Below are 11498 nucleotides of genomic sequence, written 5' to 3' on the forward strand. Positions count from 1 at the left end.
TGAGCATTTACAGTGAATCCTTCATCGAAACTGCTTGTCAACACCTTCTGCTCCTCGTTGGGTTCGACACTCTTATTTATCGAAAGTACTACGATACACCCCCTATACTTGTGGGTCATCAATATGTGAAGCAACCCCCGGGGTTCGAGGACCCCCATTTCCCGGACCATGTCTTCAAGCTCAAAAAGGCCCTATATGGTCTCAAACAAGCTCCTAGAGCTTGGTATGAGCATCTAAAGAAGTTTCTTGTAGACCGTGGTTTCGAAGTGGGGAAATCGATCCCACTCTTTTTACTAATAAATTCAATGGGGAGCTCTTCATATGCCAACTTTATGTAGATGACATCATTTTTGGCTCAACTAACACAAAGTTCAATGATGAGTTTGCTAAGTTGATGACTAATAGGTTTGAGATGTCAATGATGGGTGAACTCAAGTACTTCCTCGGGTTCGAGATCAAGCAAATGCGACAAGGCACCTTCATCAATCAAGCAAAGTACCTCCAAGACATGCTCAAGCGCTTCGACATGAAGGACGCCAAGGGCATTGGCACCCCGATGCATCTCAAATGTCAACTCTCTCTTGATGAGACCGGCAAGGCGGTGGACCCCAAACTCTACCGTTCAATGATAGGTTCGCTTCTTTACCTTTGTGCTTCTCGTCCGGATATAATGTTAAGCGTCAGTATGTGTGCACGATTTCAAGCAAGTCCGAAGGAAAGCTACATCGTGGCAGTGAAGAGGATCTTTCGATATTTAGTTGATACCCCACACTTCGCACTTTGGTACCCAAGGGACACGGACTTCACATTGGTTGGCTTCACCGACTCCGATTGAGCGGGCGACAAGGTTGATAGGAAGTCTACATCCAGAGGTTGTCACTTTCTTCGAAGATCCGTGGTGTGTTGGTCCTCAAAGAAGCAAAATTGTGTCTCCGTCTCTACCGCGGAAGCCGAGTATGTTGCCGCGGCGAGTAGTTGTGCTCAAATCTTATGGATGAGGCAAACCTTGCGGGATTATGGACTCGAGTATAGCAAGGTGCCTCTTTTGTCTAACAATGAGAGCGCAATCAAGATCGCCTACAATCCGGTTCTTCATGTCAAGACGAAGCACATTGAGATAAGGAACCACTTCATTAGGGATCACATTGCCCGCGGAGATATTGTTCTATCCTTCATTTGTACCAAGGAGCAATTGGCGGACATCTTCACAAATCCCTTGGATGAGAAGTGTTTCATTGAGTTGAGGCATGAGCTAAATATCACTGATCCGTCGAACTTCGCTTGACCGTCGTGCGCACTGCTGGCGTGCAGTTGACGTGGGAGTTAGAAATCTATGTGGTGTAACTTTTCTTCAGATCCCCGGCCACGGCGCCAGAAATCAGTCTTGATGGCGCGTGATGCACACATCCATTGGGAACCCCAAGAGGAAGGTGTGATGCGCACAGCAGCAAGTTTTCCCTCAGAAAGAAACCAAGGTTATCGAACCAGTAGGAGATGAAGGCCACGTGAAGGTTATTGGTGGAGGAGTGTAGTGCGGCGCAACACCAGGGATTCCGGCGCGAACGTGGAACCTGCACAACACAATCAAAATACTTTGCCCCAACTTAACAGTGAGGTTGTCAATCTCACCGGCTTGCTGTAAACAAAGGATTAAACATATGGTTTGGAGAATGATGTTTGTTTGCAAAGAACAGCAGAGAACAATGATTGCAGTAGGTTGTATTTCAGATGTAAAAGAATGGACCGGGGTCCACAGTTCACTAGTGCTATCTCTCCAATAAGAAATAGCATGTTGGGTGAACAAATTACAGTTGGGCAATTGACAAATAGAGAGGGCATAGCAATGCACATACATATCATGATGAGTAATATGAGATTTACTTAGGGCATTACGACAAAGAACATAGACCGCTATCCAGCATGCATCTATGCCTAAAAAGTCCACCTTCGGGTTAGCATCCGCACCCCTTCCAGTATTAAGTTGCAAACAACTGACAATTGCATTAAGTACTGTGCGTAATGTAAACAATACAAATATCCTTAGACAAAGCATTGTTGTTTTATCCCTAGTGGCAACAGCATATCCATAACCTTACAACTTTCTGTCACTGTCCCAGATTCAATGGAGGCATGAACCCACTATCGAGCATAAATGCTCCCTCTTGGAGTTACAAGTATCAACTTGGCCAGAGCCTCTACTAGCAACGGAGAGCATGCAAGATCATAAACAACACATATATGATAGATCAATAATCAACTTGACATAGTATTCCATATTCATCGGATCCCAACAAACACAACATGTAGCATTACAAATAGATGATCCTGATCATGATAGGCAGCTCACAAGATCTAAACATGATAGCACAAGAGGAGAAGACAACCATCTAGCTACTGCTATGGACCTATAGTCCAAGGATGAACTACTCACGCATCAGTCCGGAGGCGGGCATGGTGATGTAGAGCCCCCCGGTGATGATTCCCCTCTCCGGCAGGGTGCCAGAGGCGATCTCCAGAATCCCCCGAGATGGGATTGGCGGCGGCGGCGTCACAGTAACCTTTCTCGTATCGTGGCTCTCGGTAATAGGGTTTCGCGACGGAGAGATTATATAGGCGAAGGGGCAGAGTCGGGGGACGCTCGAGGGGCCCACCCCATAGGGCGGTGCGCCCAGGGGTGGGGCCGTGCCCCCCTAGGGTGTGGCCGCCTCGTCGCCCCTCTTCGTCTCCTCTTCGGACTTCTGGAAGGCTCTGTGGAAAATAAGACCGTGGGCTTTTGTTTCGTCCAATTCCGAGAATATTTCCTGTGTAGGATTTCTGAAACCAAAAACAACAAAAAACAGGAACTGGCGCTTCGGCATCTTGTTAATAGGTTAGTGCCGGAAAATGCATCAAAATGATATAAAGTGTATATAAAACATTTGAGTATTGTCATAAAACTAGCATGGAACATAAGAAATTATAGATACGTTTGAGACGTATCACGCACATACCACTCTTTAACTATATGTCTAGATGAAAAGCACGCATGAACATAGGGGGAGTGCGGTTTAAACTTATTGAGCTATCCCTCCTCCCATAATGCATAAATAAATCCAAAACATATGCTATTTGTCAAATAAGTGACTAATGAGCTTCATGTTGAGTTGTAGCCGTGAGTCCTAGATACATCTACGCGACCTCACACTACTATACTCTTACACGATGGCTTCGGCCACCAACCTCCTCTTTGAGGAGTTTTTGGTTCTTCTTGTCTCTTTTTGAATTTCTTTTGTCCTTCTTATTTTGTTGTCTTTTCTTTTTCTCCATGTTTTTGGGGAGTCTCATCCAAGCTTTATTTTCTTTGTTGGTTTTTGCAAGTTTGGTTGTGTATTTCCTTACTGTCCTTGTTGGTATGATTATCCTCCTTTTTGGTGTTCCAATGCCAAAGGGGGAGAAGTTGCCTATTAGGATGGGTTTTTGCATGGGGACTTTCGTTGTTGTAGCCTGTTGGTCCTCGTTGCTTATCCCTTGTTGTGGCTACACCAACCCTTGGAGGCACTTGTTGTGAGTTTGGGTATTCTCAAGGCAAAGGTATAATAACTTCACCCAAAACTCTTTGCGTGATCTTGTGTTGCCTCCATAATGTGCATATGCTATATGAACATGTCAAGTATCCTTGTTGCATATGTGCTTGGTTTGTAAAATCTAGGGGGAGTTATGTCTCTAGGATGTGTGCATTTGTATTCAAATACATATTCGAAATATGCACGTGTCTAGGGGGAGCTCCGTCAAGCTTTTGCAAATCTAAAACCTCGGCATAATATCTTATGCCATTGCAAATTCTTGTGTTGTAATCAAACACCAAAAAGGGGGAGATTGAAAGAGCAAAGTCTAAACCCCGTGTTTTGTGTGTTTGATGACAACACTTGAATAATCTCACCGTGTGCAAAGAGTGTCTTTGATAGATTTTTAAGTGCACGATGACCTCGCTGGACACGTCAAGATCGGAGGACTGAAGCGTAGCTTATAGGATTTCTGCTTTTGTGTGTGTATCGCGAGCTGACATGGTTGGAGAGGAAAAGAGGAAAAATCAGTTTCTGCCTGACCGGTACTACCGGTACCAGTAGCAGCATTACCGCTACCCCTACTGGTACCGCCCAACGGTACCGCTCTGAAGCTTTGCACTGAGAAAGTCCCACAGAACACGTTGTGGTACCTCTATGGTACCTTGAGAAGTAGTACCGCCTCGGTACCGCTTAGGTACCGTAACATAAGTTACGGCACTACCGCTGTGGTACCGCTTTGGTACCGCTTGAGATCCAGTAACTCCTAGAGGCCATTGCGGTACCTCAAGCGGTACCACAAGCTGTAGTACCGCTTTGTGTCCACGTGGATAAGTTCTATGGGGATTTCGAATCCAGAGCGGTAGTACCGCTTGCCAAAGCGGTAGTACAGCTTAGGCAAAAACTGCACATAACGGTTGGATTTCGGGGGGCCCTTTTAAAGGACCCTTCTTCCCCAGCTCGTTTTTATCTCTTCTCTCTCTCTCCTCCATTGTTGCTGAGCTTTAATCCTTGAGGATCTCCCCAACCATCCAACCAATCTTGCCCAAATTTTGAGGAGTGGTGGAGGAGGGCTCGATCTATAGTTCTACCAAGAGAGATTTCACCAATTCATGCTAGTCCTTAGTGGATCTTGGAGTTAGGGTTCCTATGGTGGGATCTTGGAGGAAGTGCACCGATGGAGGATAGCTTGGTGTTGTTCTAGCCCCATAGGTTGTTGGGAGCCTCATAGTGTTGTGGAGCTCACCCCAACCTTGTGAAGGAACCACCGCCTCGACCGGTGCCTTAGTGGAGAAGGGGGAGCCCCTTTGTGGAGCTATCTCGAGGAAGAAGGTGAGGCCTTCCTTCGTGGTGTGGCCGCCTAGTCTCTTGTGTGAGGCTAGCACCTCCTCAATGCATACGTACTCCCTTTTGTGGGAGGAACTGCGGGAAACAATCCTCGCCTCGTCTCCGCGCCATCCGGTTGTCCCGCTCCTCACTCTTACTATCATGCTTGTTTCCTTTACTTGTTGCACTTGCCTAGGATCATACTAGGAACATCTCCACCACTAAAGCTATCACATTTACCTTCTGCACCGCTAAAACTGAAAAAGACTTAAAATTTGTGTAGCGTCCATTCACCCCCCTCTTGTCCGCTGCGATCCATTCACAATGTTTGTGTCAAACAAATATAGGAGATGGGTTACCCCGTTGGTTAGTACATACTTATCCAGAGGATTCTAGGAAGTTTTTTTTTTGTAACCTCAAATATACAATACAATGATTCTCACTTATGTTTCTTTTTTCATTCATTTTTCCTATTCATGGGCTTCTCATTAGAGGATATTTAATTTTTAGAATATGTGCCGCAGCAACGCGTAGAGCATCATCTAGTTATATGAGTAATTGCACCCCTAGAGATTGATCCCAAGGCCAATTAAGAACAAACAAGGAAATTATTAAGACATGAAGTCCAACGACCGATGTAAGTTTAAAAGCCCGCATAGTTATACCCCCGGTGATTAACCATGAATTAATATAACATGAATCTAAGAATTGGAACAATGTTTATACAAGGCTTCAGTTGTCCCTCCTCCTTTTTTTGAAATGGGAGCATTGCTCCAGTCTCTGCATCCAAAGGATGCACACAACTTTTCTTTATTAGATTATTCGTAAAACATTACAAGAAGAATACAAAGCTAAATTCGAAGTACCTTCCTAGCGACAACTCGCTAAAGCTATAAGAACGATGAAGGGGTGTCCAAGAAAAGAGCCCACACCAACGCATATCATCAAAAAACTGAGTGTCTTCCCAAGCCGCCCATTGGCGGGTGAGAAGCACAATCCGTATAGAAGACCCTCAGCACACACCATTGCATACGTTAAAGAATCACCATCTCCTTCCGCTGATCCATGTCCAAGAGAGATAAACGCATTGACCCTTTCAGGCCTGCAATCAACGTCACCATGACGCTATACGACACCACCATCCTGCGCGCGTCCATCGCACTGCGTATGTCTCCGAAACTCCGCTGCAACATGCCGTTGAGACTCAATGACGGCGGCTCAGCAGAAAAACACAGCTCCACCTTAGCACCGCCACCGTCCATTGTCTGCTCCAAAAACAATGCCCCCAACAGGTAGAATGATGCTGCGCGCTGCCATCGTCCGATCCGGGACATCCGGATTTGGGGCTTCCGCGGAGCAGCCGAGGCGAGAAGAAAACTTAAAGTGCAGAGACAATGCTAGACAATGTCCCTCCTCCTATCATCATGCAACGGTGACAAACTCATGCATTCCCCAACATATGTGTGCACTCATATATCAGCATAATATATCATCATAGAAGATAACAAATACCTATATGCAACCATCAACAAATTACCTTACAATTGCCAAAAACATGTCACTACTCAAACAAAGACATAGAGGTGCAATACAACATGGTAAAACGATAGATTATCGCACACATCATGTTTGCCACGAGCTATAGTAGGGAGATGATGGAGAGACTATGGATGTTGATAAAGAGGTGCAGACCAACTTGGAGATGGTGTGGAAGATCCCCGTGGTGGCACCGGCGTGGAGAGGAGGCAGCGCCGGCAGCAGGGAGGCGCTGGTGGCTCCCTATGGGCGGCGGCTGCCCTTGGGGGCAGCGGCCCCTTGCCCCTTCTTCCTCCTTGGACTTGGTGCTAGTGTGGAGGAGGTTCTCCCTCTCCTTGGCTGCTTCCAAGGAGGATAAATTTCGTGGCTACAGGTGGATGCCTCCAAAAATAGGGCTTCCTCGGGTTGGAGATGCAATCTTGGTTATATGATGGATGCCCCTTTGATCCAAGGACATTTTGGCACCTCTAAAACCTTATTAAGACTCATCTCTGTCCTTCATGAGTCCATAAAGTCGTGGCTTTGGCCGAATCCATCAAATATGGCAAGAGTTTTTGTCAATCATGTCACCAATTTTCGGGTTTTCGAAACTGCCTCGTACCCTTGAGTAAAACGGACGCCAATTTCGCATACGAAATCCGTTTGGGGCGTTCTTTACGTCAATCGAGAGGTATGAAAATTCTCCACAACTTCTATCCCTAGTAATTTTTCCTTTTGAGGCAATTTTCAGGTATTTTGAGGGCGATTTTAAAAAGTATCCTACAGGGATAGATTTCAGGAAACTTCAGATTTCACCATAATAACCGATTTCCTTTCATATTTTCCTATTTCCTACACAACAAAGTTTAAAACAAAACATATGCACTTTTACAACTACTAATAGTTTATTATCAATAAATATAATGAATTTGCATAATAATAACAATTTTGACACAATAAAATATAAAATTTATGTATGCAATTTACATGCATCACACACCAACCTGAGGGAGAAGAAGGGAGAAGAAGGGAGGAGAAGGAGGAGAAGTGGAGGAGAAGTGGAGGAGAGGAGGAGGAGGAGGAGGAGGAGGAGAAGGGAGGCACCAAAATTCAAAATCCGGGCTAAGAATTCTGTGGTGCATATGCATATGGTGGGCCACCGAAAAAAATTCGAACTTTTATTTTTGCAGGAAAAAATCTTGACTTTGCCGTAAGTTTTTACTCTTTTTGAATTTGGTGATTCTAAAAATTGGCTAACTGGTTAAACCTGGTGAATTCGGATGTAGAATTTTCTCCCGGTCATTTTGATATATTGTGCGTTTTTTCGAGTTCGTATGCAAACAGAAATCCAGTTTTACCAATACACAACACAATTTTGCAAAAAAAAGTCGAAATTCATGTTTGTTCACTCTCATAAAACTAGATGGCATAATACATGGACACCTCGAAGGACTTTATTTTTTGAATTTTATATGTATTTCTTTTGTATTTTACAAAGCAAAAAAGGCGATCCACGGGGGTGTGGAGTTGCGTGGAGAGCAAAAAAATCCTACACATTATGTGGCGCATATGCCTCCAATGCGACATGGAAATGTGGTCAGCTACTGTCAGGTCTGGGTCCCCACACGGAATTCTGTAGCGCAGATGCCTACGTGTGACACAGAAGTCCATCTTTCTGTGGCGCATGTTGGCACATGCGCCATAGAATTACCTTCGCCCACGTGCAGTATCGGACCCCACGTGTGCCCCACAAAGTTTATGTGGCGCATCTGGCTACATGCGCCACAAAAAGCAAGAATTTTGTGGCGCACCACTGTTTGATGCGCCACAGAAGTTGAAAAATTATGTGGAGCATATTAACCTATGCGCCACAGAAATATTTTTGTGGAGCACGCACTGTTAGGTGTGCCAAAGAATACATTCCTACCTATAAGAATTTTCCTAGTAGTGCAAAAGATATACCGGAAGCACGGTAGGACCAAGAATGTATGAAAGAACGAGACGGAGTTCATCCAGAGAAGACGGACAAAGAATGCCATTACTTAAGTCCTGCAAGCTACACTCTTACCCAAGCAAAGAAGGAAATCTTTTTTGAATGGTTGAGCAGTATCAAGATTTCAGCCCCTCTCCTCACAGAATATGAAGACAAAATATGAAGGAAATAATAAATGTTGGAGAGAAAAAATCTGAAACCTCGAAGAGACGAATGGGAATAAAAAACAAATAAAATGTTGGACCCATAACAAAGTCCGAAGAGGCATATCAATTAAGCCTCTCGTGACTAGATGCATTAATTGATTTGTATCTATATATTAACGAATATTTCTTCTTTTAGCTCTCCGGATCGAGAAAATCTAGTAGAAGGAAACAAGCCCTGACCAAAAATTTGGGCGAAAGGTTCATGATCATGATTGAGAAAGTCACTAAAGATGGTGAACCGATTGCTCCGGTAGAGAACGTACAGTTCTTTTTTAATGAATGCAGAGTTATTGTTATGGACATCATCCTGATCCCCGGAATATGGCTAAGGTAGATGGAGTTAGTTATTTCTTTGGGATACGCTCTTGTCACATTTCAACCTACTTCCAGAGTGCGACGAAGAGGAAAAACTGAAGTTGAAAGTCAAGGTTGGGCTTTGAAGAAGATGGCCACACAATTACAGACCTTCAAGAAAAGATTATACAATGACTATATCAAGAAAAAAAAGAACTCCAAATTTCACTGGCCGACTAGAGAAGATAAGAAATCACTGGGACACATTTGTGGAGTACAAGGAATCATCTGAAGCTCTGCAAAGGTCAGCAAAAAATAAGGCAAATGCTTCGAAAAAGAAATATCACCATGTTATGGGGACATGTGGCTAAAAGAGTGACATGCCTAAGTGGGAAGAAACCGAGGCCACCCTGATTGGTAAAGGGATCACTCCAGAGACATCGGATTGGCCCGAACGGTCAAAGAACTGGTTTTACACCCGTACATATCACCCAGAAACCTCCAACAATCCTTGTATGTGGTGGTCGAGAGCACCATGCACACATGAAGCAACATCCATGGGTATAGTTGGAAGCCAAGCTGACACATGTTGAAGCTGACAGATGTAGACGGTAAGGAGATACAACGGACACCTTCTATCACTTGCATCGGTTAAAATGCGGGAGAGACAATGTAGTGGGTTAAAGGGAGCAGCTATGTAACTGAAGATAGGACGAGGACCAAATCAGGCCATCGCATACCCGACTTGCTGATGATGGCTACTATTGACACTAAAAAGATCTTGATACGTTGGGACTCAAAGTGCAGAGTGTTGTATCAATGGAGTATCTTCCCCACAAGGGTGACTCGAGAATTTATATCGAACTCTCGAGGAACTGGATAGAAGAGTATCCACTTCTCTCTTCTTTAAACAATCCTGCAAGTAAAATAAATGCCTTGTGTCCCCAACTCTACCGTGTGGTTGTCAAGCACAAGGTTTCACGTAAGAAATTACACAAGTAGTAATACAACAATTAGTAAACTAATCTAGATAAAATAACTAAGTAAAAAACTGTAAAGAGGTTGATTTTTTGGTGTTTTGGATGCAAATAAGAAAAGTAAATATTTTTGTATTTTGGGAATAAAATAGTGTAGCAGATAAAAAAAACAAGGTAAATCCAATATAAATGTGTTTCTAAAAAATGGACCGGGGTTCATGGGTTCACTTGACTATTCTCTCTTAAAGTTGTGGTGGACAAAAAAAGCAATTCATCAATGAGATATGAAGGTACAAATAATATTATATGTAAGATCAAATTTAATATGGGCATCACGTACTAACATAGAGATGATGCAACACACCTCTCTTATACTCCACAAGAAAGAAACTGCATCAATCTTGTATTAAGAATTAACAGAGGATAGCAATAAGTACTTTGACATGATATTCAGATATCAAATATGCTACCTTGAACAATTAAGATCATCATTAGTGTCACATGATGAACATAGCACATGCATTCACTTAATCCCTAGTGAGGTAGCAAAAGAAAGGTAAAAACCATAATAGATCATGAACATATTGTCACTATCCAATCACTAAAACCATGCTACTCCATCTAACACACACATCACCCCACACACGCTCTTGCATAGATGTTGGATCAGAACATAAGCATAAGAACGGGGTACATTATATGCATATATCAATACATGTCACAATATAATAAGATCAGATCTCATAAAACAATATCATAGAACAAGGATCTACCACATAGGTATTACAAATGTGACCATAATCATGATAGGCAGCTCATATGGCACTAAGTACTATGAAGAACATGAGAGAAATAGATCAAGTTACTATCACAAACCCGTAGTACAGAGGTGGACTAGTCCCTCTTAGTCATGGTGATGATGATGAAGACAATGGAGAATGTGGAGATCTTTCCGGCGGTGATCCCTACGGAGTTTCCCCCTCCAATCTTCTCTGCAGCAGCCTCCATTTTGCTGTTCTGTCTTTCTGGGGCGCTATCCTCCAAGAAATTTTTGGTCCCATATATAGTGGTTTTAGGGCAAAATACGTCGGTTTGCGAAAGAATTAGCGCAAACGGGCGATCGACGGCTGAACGGAGGTGGGTGGCGTGACCAGGAAGTTGGGCCACACCACCTATGATCTTTCGGCCCTCGAGTCTCTCCAGATGTGCTTCAAAGGCCTATGTTGTTACTCCCGATAAAAAATGATGCTCCAAAAATCCCAGGTCAATTTGACTCCGTATAGGTCCTTGAAAGTGAAAAATATGCGAAACAAAGTTTTCCTGTTCTGCGGGGTTATCACCCAAATAAAGAGGATCATTGGTAAATCCCCGTAAATCAATGTAAAACATGGTATTATCATCATATATGTTGCAAATATGTGGGAATCCAATATGATAAAGGACAAAGTTCATGTATGCATTTTGCATGCATCAACATCCCCAAGCTTAACATATATATGCTCGTCCCGAGCATAAAGGTGAAAAACTAACATGAACTTTGGAGTTTACAATATGTAGCTTCTAAATAATCATGCAAAGTATCACAAGGTTCAGTCAATAAAGAATGACAACAAGTAACATGAACTCATCAAGTGATAACATCTTA

Source organism: Lolium rigidum, chromosome 7 (assembly GCF_022539505.1).
Source record: "Lolium rigidum isolate FL_2022 chromosome 7, APGP_CSIRO_Lrig_0.1, whole genome shotgun sequence".
NCBI lineage: Eukaryota > Viridiplantae > Streptophyta > Magnoliopsida > Poales > Poaceae > Lolium > Lolium rigidum.